Here is a 16,735-nt window from a genome sequence, read left to right on the forward strand (position 1 = left end):
GATTGGATGCTTATCTTGCTGGGATCCTATGACCCCAGCTGACTTCCTGCCCTTTGGGCAGGGGGCTGGACTCGATGATCTCTCGAGGTCCCTTCCAGCTCTGATGTCTATGAAATCTATGAAACTGACTCTTCAAACAAGATATTTTTGTGGGTGACCTCTTTATTGGACCAACTGCATGGCTGGGATACATAGGCAAGATTGTGTAAATCTCCATATGGAAAAAAAAATAGGATATAAGAGAAGTTATCAGGTAACCAACAGACAAGAGAGATGCAGCAAAAGCCTGATTGCACAAGAACAAGATTGTTCCCAGGCCGGTTGTTATCACCTGTGCAGTGTAGAGATTGGTGAGTATGAAGTTAGACAATAATGGACAATGAAATCATTCTGTGTTAAGTCCCTGGTTCTTAGTGCTCAATAGGCTAGTGAGCACAAGAACTGTGAAGTCAGGCAAGGAGCAATTTTATTTATTTATTTTGTCTGAAAAATGTTTTCCTACCTGTGTTCTAGTGTCTTTATCCCACAGTACCCATTTGCTCAAACTAATGTCTGCTTCCCCATCACTGTAATAGCAGCCTACGGTCTACTGTGCTAGGATATGTTGGTTGCCTACCACCTCTGGATCCTAGTATAATTTACAGTGCAAATGACAGTTGTGTTTGCATCCTAAATTATCAGCAAATGGTAGAAGGAGGGACTGTCTTGTGTTCCTTGTGCAGTCCCTGAGTTCCTGTTTGTCACCACCCTTCCCCCCCATGGAGGAGTCAGTTGTTACACATTTTGTTTATGCTGTTGACCTGAAGCTGTATATAAATAGGGAACTCCACATGGACCCAAATGAGCTCATCCATAGCCATGCAATACAGCGGACAGAAATTTTCTCTTCCCAATAGGAAAATAAGGCAGGGGGGTGGGGAAAACAAAAGACTTTCACAGGACGGGGAAAAAGAATATAATTGGCTGCAAAGAAATGTAACCACTTTCTTCCCAGAAAACATAGGAAGCGGAGGACATGTGCTGTGCATCTGTGTGCATTTGTTTCTCCTTGACTTTTGTTCTTGTGTCTTGTCACCCAGCTTGCAAATTTATTTGTTGTTTCCATATGCAGAGCAGAATTCACCCTTGTACCATATACCAAAGCAAGACCTACCAGATGTGCAACTTAGGTGGTGTGTCATCTTTCTGCTGGTACTGATGCACAGGTTGGATTTATACCCAAATGAACTGGGCAGGAAGTCTTAAATAATAATAGAAACCTCCCTCCCTGCCTCCCAGTGTTTTCTTCTTTCCAGAGCCTGTGTTCTCTCTGTGCCCAATTATGCTGTTGAAGAAATTTTCCCTTCATACCTTGACTAAACAGTCAGGAGGAATGGAAAGGAGCTGAATGTCTGCAGAAAATGATTTAATCTGATGTATAATTTGGCTCTGAAATTTCTGGAAGATTTCATCCTACTGGCCCACAAAAGAAAAGAGAAAAAAACACTAGGAATCCTAGTTTGCCACTTCCAAAAGACTTTTTACCTTTCATCATTACCACAGATCCGTTATTTATTCAGTTGTGTGTTATTCTTCAAGAAGCAAGTATGAATACTGATTGTTGTTTGTTTAGGTTGTACAAAGAATTTGCATAGTTTTAATGGGACTTTTTATTAGTTTGTGACAGGTAATGAAATGTTGATATATTTACCATGACCAACCCATTAAAGCTGTCAACTTTGTAAATGATTCATACAGGCCTGTGATTCTACACAGTGCCTCTCATTTCATAACAACTGCATGCCTCTTATTTATGGTATAATATTCTTACAGCAGTTCCTCATCTCTGATATCAGAATATTAATTTAAATACATGTTATGTTTTTTTGTTTCAGAGGAAGGTATAAATCAGTTGTACCCCAGTTCTAACTTCTTGGAAGGTTCAAACCACAACTGGAATAGTGTGGGTTCATCATCTCTTTGAAATTTATAGTACCAATTCTTTGATATTGTCAGGTTGGTATGGGGATGGAAGCTGAGAAAGGGAAGTCCTCTAGATGTTACAGGCAAAATCTGCATTTGCCAATGTGATGGATTTTCCTTTGCCTTCACTCCTGGGGGCCTGCCATGTGCCTAGGCCTAACTTAATTGTATTTGTTTGTTTTTTTAAAAGTTGGTTGAGACTCCTAGTTTTAAATAAATACTGCTCTGCTTAGAGCCAAATCCTGGATTCACGTATGTTAATATTCATTTTGCTAGTGGCTTTAGGGAGTTATGTCAAGAACTGTAGCACTTTGTTCAGCCTGACTTGAAAAGCTTTCCCCCTTCGGTAGCTTACTGTTAGTGGACCAGCAGTGGCTAGTGGCTCTGAGAGATATTGGAGTCTCATCATAGTGTAGGCATTGTATAAACACGTGATGATCAAAGGACCTTCCCATTTAGAGCTCATCGCCTAAACCCGTGGTTCCCAACCTTTGTTTGCCATGACCCACGGCTGGGAGCAGAGTGCAGCTGCAGTGGCGGCCTAGGGGCAGGCACAGGAGAGCTTCTGGCATGTGGCGTGGCTCATCCTTTGTGTGCGGCACCACCAGCATTGCCCCCATGAACCTCATTTGGGTCACAACCCAAGGTTGGGAACAGCTGACCTAAACCAACAAAACCAAAGGGTAGCAGAAAGAAGTGTCAGTTTTCAGATGAGGAGCTGAAACAGAGAAATCCAAGCTTTGCCAGTGGCTAAATGGGAAAATGGGGTCAAAGCTGAGAGCAGTACCTAAATTCTCTTGACCCAGACATACGTTTTCATGCTTCTTTTCTGTAGTTTCTAATTATGATTTTAAATATTGATCTGACATTGAAAACCTAAAGCATTAGACTAGCATGTGGAAACTGAATGTGACACTGACTGGATGCAAATGGCAATTGCCAGATTGGATTCTTTTAGGCAGCACAGTGTAAAAATGTAGATAAAAACATGAAAGTAAATTAGCTTTTATCGTTTATTCTACTTTAATAATCTAAGGAGCTATAACAAATGCAAAAAAGGCATTTATCTTATCATAAACCTTTTTTCCCTTTCTTTAATTTGACCTAGGACAAAATTTTCAAATTTAAAGCATCTGTGTTAGGCAGTCAGATTCCCCATTTGGATGCCTAGATAACCTCTTAGCATAGAATTTGATCTCACTTTTGTGGGTATAACACTAGGTTTCAACTTGCATGAAGATACCCAATGTAGACTTGTGTCACTGGGAGCAAAGTTGCTCCTTAGCATCTCAAATACTCAGTTCAGGTATCTAAGCACTCATTTGGATTTGTGTATCTGATTGACTTGTTCAAGTTTGAAAACCCAACATGAAGATTTTATTTCTGACCTTATGTTCAGGTAACTCCTATTGCTGCATTCAGAAATGCATATATATTCAAGAGAGGTGGTCAAACATACATCAACTTCATTACTTGCTTAAAATTAAGTTAGTGAATTCAAGTGCTTTCCTGAATCCAAGGCATTGACTTTAGCATGGAAGTATCTAAGAACAAAACTGATCCTACCATGTCCTTTCTCAAGAAATATATTCCCCTTGGGTCTTTAAGGAAATGTTCCCTATGATGAAATGTGCATTTATATCACCCAAAATCTAAGCACAAAACTCAGAGGTAACTAAGTCAGCATTTGGGACAGATAATCCATTTACAGAAGCAAGGAGTGGAGTAGTAGTATTCATCCCCGCACATAAAATAAAATGTATTGTGGACTAATGTCCACTGACTCAGTGGAGCAGCACCAATTCAACAAAAAGCAGATTTGGCCTTTTGTGTGCCCTGTGGTGGGAGAGGGGTAGAACATGGGCAATAGTGCTGCTGGTTCACCTGAAAGGTCATTTCTACCTGATGACAAAAGCAAAATGTCAACATTTATTGCAGAAGGGCTTTCCCCAGCCCAGCATGAAAGAATGACTTGCCAAGCAATTCTCTCTGGCACTCTGTGACCTTTATGTAGATTAGCTATGTGCACAGAAGTTTTAGAAAAAACAGACTTGGCCTTTCACGCCACTCCAAGAGAGGCTGATTGCCTTTTGGAGGGAATGTGCCCAGACGCCATCAGGGGATAAGCAATAACCAGCTGGCGAGGGATAAATGGGACAGATATATGCTTGGAGAATAAGTTTTGACTCTTGTACTGATGACCCTCAGCCTTGTTGCCTTCATGGGGCAGACCTGGCAGCAGCTATTAGTAGGAACACCTGTCTGTTGGCTTTAAAAGCCCTGGCTTTCACCCGGCATCATATGAGATGCTAGACATCTGTTCCTAGACATTGCTCTTACAGCAGCATTAGTCAGCACTTGTGCAAATTCTAAGAGCAGTTCACAGGGTATATCTATTGGGGCAGTGTATCAGGAAACAGAAATCTGGAGAGATCACCTTTGCTTCTGGGATGAACAGCGAGCTAATTTAGAAACTGTCTGAGCTGCAGAACAATAACAACGAAGTGGGTCTCAGCTGTGCCGCCTGTTAGCATTGAGCAGAATCTGAAATTAAGACACTGCAAGCACCTGCATTTAATCAGTCTGCGAGGAGTTCATTTTTCTGAGCTTTATCAATACTTTTGATCTACCACCGGTGCCCGTTACAACACTAACCATACACAGCAAGGCACCAGAGATCATTATTCCTAGGACAAGATATGATCATGTTATTAATTTATTTTTTTATATTGTTTAATTTGGGAATTCGGATTCAGTCAAATGTCAGTGCTACAATCCAGATTCTTAAATTAAACATGAATTGCTTGGGAGATTTCCCAGAACTGTTGTTTGTTATATCAACCCTGCCATCACTTACTGGATAGAGAGGGGAACCATTTTGCATTAAGCTAATTTGGCCCCAGCTATGAGCACTGCAGGAGCTTCTTGCAACATCACAGGACTGGGTTCCACAGGAACCTGTGTTTTTTTTGTTGTTTTCTTATTGTTTTTTTTTAATTGTCATCAAAATCATAATTGGGGGAGGTTGAACATTAGTGGAATAAAATTCTACAACAGGAAGGTTAATTTTCATCCCCATTATGCCATTCATTCTGTCTACTCCTATTGAAAGCTGTCTACTAAAGCACTGCAGACCCCCAAGACTACCCATGTTTGTCTGCTTATATAATAAATGAGCCTTCTATATTGGGCATCTCATGGCAAAGCGGCATCTACACAGATGTAGATGAAAGAACTTGATTCTTGTTTTCCTGCAAAAACATTAAAACTTTGGGATGCAACCTTATGTGCATTATGTTGTTAAAAAGTGTCCTGTAAGATCTAAATAAAAAAGAAGTAATCAAAGTTGAGAGTTAAATCCATAGAAACATCTATTAGCAGATCAGACCTAGATGAGACTTATTTAATCAACCTTTATATAAGTTTTCAGGGTGGTGCACATGCAGGAGTGCTACATAATTACAGCCTGGTTCCTCTTTGATAATAACAGGGTGTGTGAACTGTGCACTGCTTTGAAACTCCACTGCGTGTGGATGGTTCAAGACTTGACATACTTATGCACCAGGTTATTAGCCCATTCCTCGTGTACTGGCTAATTGGGATGTGCAACAAAAGGGGCCAAGTTGTAAGGTGAAATCTGGAAAAGAGTGCAGATTTCAAACAGTAAAAATCTGTCATGTCTGGAGGTAGGGATTGGCATAAGCCCATTGTTATTACCTTCATATACTTATTGTTTAGAAATTTGATTCCCTGGAGCTGTATTCTGATTATGATCCTGGCTCCACTGGTATGACTCCAGAATAACTGCAGTGGAGTTTATCTGTATTTATGCCAGGCTAATTGAGAACTGGATTTGGTCTATGATGATGAATTAATGCTAGTACTTTCATTTCCCCCTTCCATTTCTCTTTTCTTTACTCAAATTTGAATTTGAAGTCAGCAGATAAGGATATATTACTATTTGTCCAGATTTGTGCAGTGCTTTTGGTAAAACAGACAGACAGAAAGCTACCTTGTTGTAATTAGCAGACGGTGTGTAATTTTGCTAATCCAGGTACTTCCAGGTCAAGCACAGAAGGACTCTTTTCCCCTCCCCTGCTCCCCAGACTATTCAGAGGTCCCTACTGGTTTTGTTACCCATGTGTGCTGTTGTGAAAGAAGGGGTAGATATGCTCCAATTGCATATTCAAATAACTTAGTTTCAGAGGTCACTAGCCACAAGGCAAACAGCATCAGAGTATTTATGAAATCCCTGGCTTTGTGAGGTTTTGGTGTCTGTGCAAAGGCTGCCCAGCTGGGTGGTGTGTGGGGCTTGGGGCCTGGAGCCAAAATGCACAGCCCTGGGAAGTGTGTGTGTGGGGTGCCATGGGCAGCACATCCAGAGGGACAGGGGGATTCATGCCCTTCAGATCTGTATGTGGGATGGGGGCAGGGGCAAGTGTGGGCTTCCCACTGTGGGCTTAGGCTCCCCACACTGCTACCCTGCCCCAGGGCCTCCACAGCCCAGTGGGTGGGACCTGGCATGGCACGGCAGGACTGGTCGGGGAAGCTCCGTTCTACTATGAGTCGTGTTGCCCTGGCAAGGCATCCCCTTTCTTTCCAGCAGCAGTGGGGGCAGCAGCACATGGTTCTGACCTTTTCTGCTGTGGGGTGGGCAGGGGGGCATCACCAGGGCATCAAGGGGCTTCCCCATTCAGCCTTGCTGTGTCCTGCTCCACCAGGTCCCACCCGCTGGGCTGTAGAGGCCCTGAGGGATGGCAGCAGGGTGGGTTGTCTGAGCCCACAGAGGGCAGCCTGTCCCTGCGCCATGCACAGATCTGTGGGGCAAGGGTCCCCTGTCTCCCTGGAAGTGTGAGCAGCAGCAGGGAGCTGGCCCTATCCCACAGCTGAACCCATAGCAGGTAGCCTACACCTGCCTCTCCCCAGGCTCTGCTCTGCCCATACCACCCAGGGGGGTGGGGGTGGAGTTGGGCTCTGCTGTCTGTGCTCTGCTACACTGCAGCAGCCGCCACCTCTTGTGGGTGGCAGTCAGGGCTCAGGTGCTGCTGCAAGGGGTTGAGGGCTGTGGACCCACGTCCCTGGTACCATAGTTCTGGCAGCTGAAGCCCCCTCTGGCAGGACTGGGGGAGTGAGGGGTACTGGCAGGGCCCAGGGGGCTGTGGGAGCTGTGAGGAGGGGTAGTGAGGAGCACTGGCAGGGCTGGGGTGGGGTGTGGCTTTGGAGTGAGGGATCTGTACCTGCATTCTGTGAGCTAAGGGGGCAGAGGGAGCTCTGATTTTCCATGATAAAAAACCCCCAAATCAAATACCAAAATTTATAGGTATTTAGAATTTATTTTTCTATAGTGATTGAGGCACTGGTAAGTTTCCAAATTGCTTTAAAATTGTAAATATATCAATAATACATTGTGCTCAATTGATATATATAAATGAAACACACGTGTGTGTATGTTTCATTTTAATCACGGATTTTTGATTTTTTTATCAGAAAATTTGTTATTTTATTTATTTATTTTATCAGAGCAAAGCAGGATCCCTGGTCATAACAGAGCTTAGAATGGGGTTGTCATCCAGTGCCCTTCAGTTTGCCGATCATTACACCCATCAGGATGGGACAGAAAAATTCTCAGACCATGAGGAGAGAGAGAGAGAGAGAGAGAGAGAGAGAGTGTGTGTGTGTGTGTGTGTGTGTTCGTTCTGGGGCAGATGACCTGGAATATGTCTTTGTATAATTTATACAATATGCATAGTTCAATATCAGCTTAGCCAATGAAGACAATTCAGGAGTCACCAAACAGCTGTTGTTTACTTTCCCTTCTTCTCTGTCTATTTTGATTTGTTACTTTTATATTTGTTTCAGCAGGGTTTTCACCCAAATGTGATTCAGCTTTGTCAAGAGCATCTGCTGTGTGTCAAGCCAGAAGGGAGTAAGGGAAGGGAAAATACAGAGAGGCGGAAGAACACCCTTCTATTTAATTAAAGAGTATATGGCATTTACAAGGCTTTTGCTGCTTATTTGCTTGTTTTGAAAGAAATCCCCTACTCTAAGACAATTTTATATCTTTTTTCAGAACCATTTAGAACTTTTCTGTAGGTGATGAGTTGGTAGTTAATGTTGTTTACTCACTTGAACATAATACATGTCTGATTTGTGGTTCAGTACAGAGCTGTAGCTGATAATGGTGCAAAATGATCCTGATAGTGGTGTGACTTGCAAAAAACAAGTGAGGCTTAGCTCTCTGTGTTTGTGAAGTAGCGAGGTCTCAGTACCCATGGTATAACTGGTAAAGTTGCATTGGACTAATACCTTTTGCTGGGCACATCTACACACAATGTTTTACTCAAGATTCGAGCTAATTACTATGCAGTAAGCATCACCATCTACACATGCAGACACTTACCGCGCAGTAATTTGCTCTAACCATGAGTAAATTTGCCATTTGTAAATACAAGTAACAAATTTACTCCTGATTACTTACTGCTCAGTATAGCACATGTAAATAGCCATCTGGCAGCAAATGTGCTCCCAGTCTGCTGGGCAGGAGGGGGCAGGAGATTGCCAGCCCCAGTCTCCACTTCACAGTTGTGATTGAGGAGCAGGGGCTGGGAAATTCCTATGTCCCAGCACCAGCTCTGTGGTGATGGGGCCACAGCTGGGAGCGAAGAATCTCCCAGCCCCTACTCTGGGATTACACAACAGCGGGTAAATTACTGTAACGTAAACCCACCCAAGAGCATTTGCATGTGTAGACACACCCACTGTAAGACAGTTCAGCAAAGGCCATTAGGGGTGTTCTGGAAAGTGGGCATGCAGAATAGATCATTTAATTTTGTTGTTGTAATCTCCCCGACACTTTTCCATAACAAGAGTTAGGAGCAACTGGCGTGCGTCAGTACATCAGCTAAGGTGTTTGGGAGGAAATTAAAGGTTTAATGACAGGATGGAGCATCCTTTGCAAGATTCCACATAAAACAGGTCCAGCTTGAAGCCAAAGCCACAATGTCTGAAAGAAACACAAGATATTTCAGATTATGATTAAAAGTTTTCTAGAGGGATCGTTTACTGGGAACAGGGAGATGAAAAAACTGATGCTTATGCATGCATGCATGTACACGTACACGCACGCGCGCACGCACAGTTACAATTTTTTTATTTACACTGTTGCAAAATAGGCTTAAGAGGGAAAACACAAGACTAATTACCTTTTAAAGTTTTGGTCTACATGTTCAAAAGTAGTGAATGCTGTTCTTGCATTTTTAGTGCCCACCGTGAATTGACTTAAAATGGCTTGACTTTTTAGACCTATTCTGTGAAAAAGTAGTCCCATCTGAAGAATCCCAAATTAATTACCAAAGGTTATTTATCATTTTTTAAAAATTAAGACCAGGGGTTGGCAATATTTTGATGCCCTAGTCCAGCTGCATATTCTCCTCTGCACCATCCTGCCCCACCTCCCCTCCATCTCCCAGAGAGTTTAAGCTGCCCTGTAAATTAAGGTACAGATCTCATGATTTTTAGAAGCTCCCTGCAAAGTTGCATCATTTTCTCCTTCAGTTCCTCCTTAGAGGCCCCATTTGCTCTGATGCCTACCAAAATCTTAACAATGCTGAGGTTGCTATTATATGAAGACGACTTCCTAGCCTGCTGACCAGTGTATTGCCTCACTTTCCCTGTCTGTCTGTACCCTTTGTTGTCCCCTGTCTTATGCTTAGAACGTAAGCTCATTAGGACAGGGGACATCTTTTTTGTTCTGTTTGTAAAACAGCGTCCTTAAAAAGCATGGGTTCTAGGGCCCCCAAACCCTAGAATAACATGTTTTAGATCAGTGGTACTCCACCTGTGGGCCAGATCCAGCTTGTGGAATCACATCATGCTGCCCACAAAATACTCACAGGTCCAGGTATTTGGCTGTGAGGGAGAGGTAGCAATTAACATGACCAAATTTCCAAGCCCTGCAGGCCAAATGATGTGCTCCTGCACACAGGGCCAGGGCCAGAGCTGTAAGTGCAATCTGGCACAGACCCCAATCTGGCACATGGGGCCAGAGCTGGGGCTGGAGCCATACACCAGGTGAACCCTGCATGCCAGATCAGGTTCACAGAGTTGATTTAAGCCTGAGGATCAATCCTGCACCGCTCATTTGGCCTACCAGGCCAAAAGGTTGGGCACTGCTGTTCTAGATGTGATACTGTGTTTAATAACTATACACAAATAAGGCCAAGCTATTAATTTACTGCTTCTCTCATTGCTTTCTGGCAACTTCTCAAGCATGGAACACAGTGAGCCCCATTGAAGCAGTCTCAAATTACATACCTTATTCTAACACTCGATGCCAAGAGATCATAACCAAATGTGGATCCAAATCTGCAGGGTGCTAGAAGCCAACAGTTTTGATTTGGACTCCTTATTCATTTAGGAACAAACCACAAGAGTTGAGTTTAGATCACAAACTGACTGTGTGTTCAGATTTGGTTTAGATCCTGCTCCACTTAAAATGAATTAAAAACTTATACTTGTGATCTTGTAGGCCATTCAATTTTTCAGGCATTTTTTTCCTATGAAAAAAAATAGGATAAAGTGAATGCTTTTTGCTTTGTTTTAAGTCTTAAGATTTTGGGGAGGGAGAGCCTGTCTGTCTGTCTGTCTGATATAAACAGATAGATATATACACACACGAGAAAAGTATGTTGGAAGGAGAAAGCCCTCTCTCTCTCTCCTTCCAACATATTTTTCTCATGTTTTTCTGATAGAAAAAGCAGGAAAAGGTAGTATATGTGTGAATGTGATTTTTTAAAAGTAAAATACAAGCCAAGATAAATAAGGGACTCTAAATGTGTGTTCAGTAGGAAGCGTGTCAGGTACCCACATGGGTGTTTTGTACCTCCTGATGCCAGTCATCAGCGGGGGGATCCCCTGTAGCCAATCCCACTGGCCAGGGAGGGAGGGGGTCTCCTGGCATCCAATCACGTGGACCGTAAAAGTGGTCGTGCTGCTTCCAGGACTCCCTTTTGCTGGTGGCTCCGCTCCCTGGCTGGCACTCGCAGTGGGGGCACTGGTGCTCCAGCCTGCCCCCCTGCCCGCTGGCAAAACAAGGAGAGTGGCCTGACAGCAGGTGCATTGGTGCTAGTACTTTCATTTCTACCCAAGAGAATTTTTACAATCTTTTCTCCTATGCCTGAAGAAGGGTATTTGTACCCAAAAACTTGCAATTTTTTTCCCCCCAAAATATCTAGTTGGTTTAATAAAAGATATCACCTCCAGCATGAGTCCTGATCCCAGTAGGAAATGTAGAATTCTTGAAACATTTCAATAAGATTTGGGGGGAAAAAGCATTTTCCATTAATTGGACTGCTTTCAGAGAAGTATATTGGAATCGGTCCTGACATAACTACATAGTTGTTAAAATTAGTGGACCTTAGTCTTTTTTCTTCTCTAGTTGTGCATCAACAAAATTAATTTTTTGATAAAAGCTTCCCCGTGCAGCAACAATGCAGTGGAACCTGATATGTTCCTTTGAACTTCTCCCTCTTTCTTTGGTCTGGTTGCCATTAACGGCTTTAAATGATTAACATTCTTGCTGTTTGTTTGCCACCATTGTGTCAGGCTGAGAGTTGACAGATTACATTGAGTTCAAAATGGCAGAGAACAGGATTTTTTTCCCCTCTTCTAAATAACTAGAAGATAGTTTAGAGTGTGTCATGCAAGCCCTGGAAAAGGTCGCCTTTTGAAGAATTCAGAAAGCAGACCTGCTTTGAATGCATCTCTTTTATTATTCAGAGTGCTTGGGCCAATAATCTTTAAGCCATCTTGAGTGCTTCGGGTGGGTTGTTTTTTGGGGGGTTTTTTGTTTTTGTTTTTTGTTTTTTTGAGGGGTGGTTTTGAGACCCTAAGCCTGAAAAATACTGAGTTCTTTTAACTCTCACTGACTTTCCAGGAGCATACTGCCTTGAATGAACAGGATGTACAATAAGAGGTTTGGGTTTATAGGTACATAGCATTTATTAAATAGTTCTGATATGGGCTGTAACATCAGCAGTCAAAGGTGAGCGATGATACAAGTTGCACTGGTATGTATGTATGTATGTATATACATGTTGCTGGTTGATAGTAAAGGTTAATTTTGCAATGTCAAATGGGCTGCCAGTTAAATGAAAAAAGACAATTAGACATTGCCTCAGTGAGAGCATAATATAGTACAAGGAAATTGTAGGTGGTATATACAAAATAGGGATTTTTTATTTCAGTGCCATAAAGTTAGATGAGGACATTAAAACTGTGTGCATGATTTGTTTTTGAGTGCCATAACTGTCCAAATATGCTGGGATCCAGACTGCCATTACCTGGAGCTCTTGTGAGATTTTGATTTGTGGGCTAATAAGCCACTGCTAACTAAGATGTATTGGACTGTCTTTTCTGGACAGCTGAACAGTAGTCTGGGACTGTTTAGCTGTTGATCCACTTTGTTGGTAAAACCTAGAGCAGCTTTGTGCTCTGAGTGGAAAGCAGACCTGTGGTACAAAGATTGTTCTAGCAGATGGCAATCACCGGGTCGTGGATACCTGAACCTGCCTTGTCATGACATTAGTCCTCATGCTGGAATCCAGAAAGGCATGTGCAATGGAAGACATGAAAACTGGGTTTTGGCTGCTTAAATCCAACAGAGCTTTATATATACCCTAACAGACAAAAGAGTCTGACCCTGTGTGTCATGTGAAAGCTGGAATGTTTTCCACCTAGGAGCTCTGACAGGTTTGCAAATTATTTTGTTTTCCAGTGAAAGAGGGGGAATTAATTTAATAAACACTTCCCTAAAAGCAGTCAATAATCTGAATGGTCAAAGAGCAATTAAAAAGATCTTACAAAGGACAAATTATATTTAAAAAAAATCAATTGCTGTAATACTAAATAAGATGTTGCTTTTCCTTTTCATCCTTCTCCAATCAATGTTGTAACAGGAAAGCCTCCAAGTTTAATAATGTTCAATTTGCAGCATAAGCCAAGAAAAGACAGGGAATTCCAGCTGTGTCCAGCGTATAAACTAGTCTCACTTTAATGGCTCAAAGTGTTAAATCATGAATAGAAACACAGAGAATGATATCATGGTCTTTCCAATATAAGGACTAGGAATGTGGATTTCTTTCTACAATGTACCTCATTCTCTAAGGATAGGAGCTCTGCTTAGATGAACTTTTAGGGGAGGCTGGATTGGTGTAAGGATCATAATGTTCAAAAGCCAATTTTGATGATGTGAAAGTAGTTTCTCCAATACACTTGGTTAGCGCTGGAACACTTTTTACCCTCTTGGAAGCAGGGATCAATAAAGCTGTGATGATATTTTTTGTTAATGCTAACTTAGAACTCAAGTGAATCAGTTTGCAACAGCAGGACAGCCAAGGTGAGCGTCATAGACCATCGTCAACATCATTGTCACAGAATCATAGGCTCCAATGTATTCTAATTGGAATGCATCAGAATCAAGTCTGCTGGAGCATTCTAATTAGAACGCTACAGTGTCTTGTATATTCAGCATCCTGCATTTCAAAATGGCTGTGGGGGACTTGTCGAATGAGCTTTAATTAAAGCGCTTCTGCAGCCATTTTTAAATGCAGGGCGCTGGATACATGAGATGCTGAGGGCCACTCTAATTAAAACGTCCTCCAGCCTACCTACATCACATGTATAGGCACCCACAGAAAATTGGATCTGGAAAGGACCTCGGGAGGTCATCTAGTTCAGCCCCTGGCCTAAGGCAAGGTCATCCCCAAATTAAATTATCTCAGCTTGTTGTTTAACTAGCTGTAAATATTGCCAAAGTAGGGATTCCACAAGTTCTCTAGCTAATCTATTCCAGTGATTAATCACACTCATGTTTAGAAAGGTCTTCCATTAATATTCAACCTCAATGACCTTTGTTGTAATATGATAATTGCTTCCTATTCTGTCCCCTCCAGCCACAGAGAGTAGTCAGTGGCAGTCCTCTCTATAAGCACCTTTCAGGTATTTGAAGATAGTTATCCCTTAGTTTAAAAAGTGCAGTTTCTTTGGCAGAGTCAGCTGATATAGTGGTAAAAGTGATATATCCTGCCTACATTGCAGTTAGCAGCATTGTTTGCAGAGTTACATGAACTGAAGTCCCAATTTTCCCAGTGTAAATAGTCATAGAAAATATCTTTGCTAATTTTTTCACTTATGGCATTTAGTGCAAAGAAGAATGATAGAGATTTTATTAGTCTGCAGATACATTAAGGGAACATGCCTGCCAGAAGCAACATGCAAGATGAGGGACTATTGCATCAGCTATTCTGTAGCTGGTATGCTTTAGAAAGTTAATCCCTCATGGTCAGATCAGGTATTGTGAAAGCTGAGTCATGTAGGCAGAATTTCCCACCTTGTGGGTTGCATTGAAGTCAGAGGTGCTCTACATATGGTGTTTCTCAGGACAGAATCTGAGATTTGCTATGTCCATGTTATCAATCCAAAACTGTGCTTGCTAACACCATGCAGCTGTGGCTTTTCACAACAGATCAAGACCAGTCCCACGGCTATGGAATTCCACTCTTCCTGCATGGGTTTTCTGGATTTGAGGACAAACTCCAGTAGACATTATTGAGTTTCCCGAAAGTCACAATGGCTTCTTTCACGACTCAGAATTGTAAATTGCATCTGACAGATCAGCTAAACTGGTGGTGCCAACCTGGAAAATTAATTCCTTGTTTTAATAGAAGCATGGTACAAAAGAACCAAAACAAAAACAAAAAAACAACTCTTTTCATGGCTATTTTGTTTTAAATCACTCCATTGCAGATGATAACTCACAAAAGACGCAAAATTCTAGAGAGCAAAGTTTCCTATGTGAAAAGTGTTCTTTTGTGTAGTCTGCCACAAGCAAACAATTGCATTAATTTTGCTGATGCTCTCTAGAAATTCACTTCAGGAATTGTTGCTGTTTTTATTAATGCAACTCTTTTTGGCAACTGCAGTGCCACTTAATGAGAGGGGAAGATTTTTTTGGTTTGATTTTTAGAAAGGTAGTCTGTTAGCTTCTCTGGAAAAGTGCTCTGTGGGTTTAACAACATGTTGAGATCTTTGAAATCAGTTGCAGTTTGGCATTAGAGAGAGATGTTTATTAGGAAGCATTTGAAGATCTAGTCATCAGAAGTAACTAATATTTGGGTTGACGAGAAGTGAATGTACCAAGTTAGCCAGGAGTTAATGCTACAGAAAGTTATGATTGTGGCACCACTGCTTACAACCAGTAATACATAGCTGTACTGATGCGTTAAAAATAAGGTAACCATTCCTCCTTTTGCCGCCTGGAAATGTTAAGAAAATTTTAAGGGGTTATATTCAAGTTTTTTATCTATACCTGGGATCTTGCCTTGCGTTCTTTACTTCAGTGAGAATACTAAATAAGGACCAAAGGACTGGAGCTGTAATGTTGATGTGCTTTTCTTATTTAAAAAACTCCCCAAAAAAACAGGAAAGAGAGAGGGAAGGAGAAGTTACACTAAAGTAGGTCCTAAGTTTATTTTGCATATGTTTACAAAAGGTAGTATTAACTTGTACCGCTGTTTTGCAGCAGACATCCGTTTCATAGTTTCATAGTCGGTAGGGTTGGAAGGGACCTGAGGAGATCATCAAGTCCAACCCCCTGCCGTGGCAGGAAAGAGTACTGGGGTCAAATGACCCTGGCAAGGTGTTCATCTAGACTCCTCTTAAAGACCTCCTGATATCTAACCTAAATCTACCCTCTGCCAGCTTGTGACTTATTTCTTGTCACTCTTGGTAGTGCTCGTTTGAAGGTGGGAGAGTGCGGGTAGTCTGGAGCTACCTGTGCTTTCCAGCCACCGTGGGTAGGTACCCTTGGGGCTTTTGAAGGCAATTCCCAAAGCTCTCAGGATGGGGATCCTGAAGACAGAGGAGCACCTGCCTGGGGTTCCACGCTTGCAGAAGCTTGCCCAGGGATTCCTGGGGTTTCCTCATTTGTAGCGGTGCACTCTGAGTATTATCCTGCAAAATTGATCCCCTGCCACTCCCAGGAGCAGCAAGGGCCTGACTGTGGTGTGCAGTAGATGATGTCTTTTTGGTCACTGAAGTAGATTAGATGTGCTGGAACATTTGGCAACATCTGTTTCCAGCCTTAGGGCACTTGTACATGCCACAACATTTAATCTTCATTAATTTAACGAGCTTTAAAAATTTTAAACTGTTTTTTTTGGGTACGTCAGGTTTGCATGCAGCAGGCTTTCCAACGAATTAAGGCCCATGTGCGATTCCCCACAAATTCCAGCAGGGGGAGTCAAATACCAGTGTACCCCCAGTAATGTCTTTCCTAATGAATTACAGTAGTTGGCGCATGTTTGCTTGCCAATAAACGGACCTTCACAGTCCATGGTCCTTGCAGGGAGCCTCATGATAAGCACCCCCCCTCCCCCCCCCATGCCAGGCTGCAGGCAGTCACACCAAAACCCTGTGACTTGCACCCCCCTAGGCTCTGTCCCATCTCCAGTAGGTGACCCCGTGGTGATCCTGCTGCCAAGCTGTGTGCATCCTTCCCTCCCCTCCCTTACCCCTCCATGTTAAAAAGTATTGAAAATGTATATACGATTTTTTTTTAAACTCTATATATCATATCAGAAATATACAGGGCTGAGAGTAACAGGTGTCACCCCGGGCAGCTGATGGTGGTGGTGGTATGGTGGACTGGTGGGTAGGTGGTTGGTGTTACCAAAGCAAACGTGTGCCATGAACGCTTGTAACAAAATTAATGGTG

At 42.4% G+C, this 16,735-nt stretch overlaps 1 protein-coding gene across 4 annotated transcripts in view; it reads left to right on the plus strand.

Moving 5' to 3' along the window:
- The window catches only part of TMEM108 (transmembrane protein 108), a 258,614-nt gene that overhangs the window by 65,054 nt on the left and 176,825 nt on the right, over nucleotides 1-16,735 (plus strand). Inside the window, exon 1 of one of the 4 annotated variants that reach the window (XM_019536980.1) lies at nucleotides 11,823-12,004. The exons of the other annotated variants lie outside the window; for them this stretch is intronic. The gene's annotated coding sequence lies outside the window, so the exon portion shown is untranslated. Of the gene's footprint in view, nucleotides 1-11,822; nucleotides 12,005-16,735 lie in introns of those variants that run through there. 4 annotated transcript variants of the gene reach the window in all.

This window comes from Crocodylus porosus, unplaced genomic scaffold, assembly GCF_001723895.1.
Source record: "Crocodylus porosus isolate Cpor-Errol unplaced genomic scaffold, CroPor_comp1, whole genome shotgun sequence".
Classification (NCBI taxonomy): domain Eukaryota; kingdom Metazoa; phylum Chordata; order Crocodylia; family Crocodylidae; genus Crocodylus; species Crocodylus porosus.